Raw genomic sequence first — 581 nt, 5'->3', positions numbered from 1 at the left:
ATATTATTTATTTTTTAACAGGTAATTGATAATTATATATAATTTAATACTCATACTGTTCAGCAGCTTGCTTTTTATGCTTTATATCTTTGATATCTTTCCATAAGTGATATCTTCATAAATTTCCTTTGTTTTGGGTTTGTTGTTCTTTCATACATACTATAATTGCTGTATCATATTATGACTGCTTTTTCACCCGGCAGACAATACCAGTTAACACTACATATCCTAGGTATGGGCCAGGCACTGTTGTTTGTTTTTGGAGGTGGGGTTTTTTTTTTTCTACATGGGGTCTTGCTCTGTCAACCAGACTGGAGTGCAGTGGCATAATCACAGCCTCACTGCACCCTCGACCTCTGGGGCTCAAGCTGTCCTCCCACTTGAGCCTCCTGAGTAGCTGAGATTACAGGTGCACCACCACACTCGCTTTTTTTTTTCGAGACGGAGTCTCGCTCTGTCGCCCCCAGTGGCGCGATCTTGGCTCACTGCAAGCTCCACTTCCCAGGTTCACGCCATTCTCCCGCCTCAGCCTCCAGAGTAGCTGGGACTACAGGCGACTGCCACCACGCCCGGCTAATTTC

The sequence above is a fragment of the Colobus angolensis genome, unplaced genomic scaffold (assembly GCF_000951035.1).
Source record: "Colobus angolensis palliatus isolate OR3802 unplaced genomic scaffold, Cang.pa_1.0 Scaffold39, whole genome shotgun sequence".
Taxonomy (NCBI): Eukaryota; Metazoa; Chordata; class Mammalia; order Primates; family Cercopithecidae; genus Colobus; species Colobus angolensis.
This window is presented reverse-complemented; position numbering follows the sequence as displayed.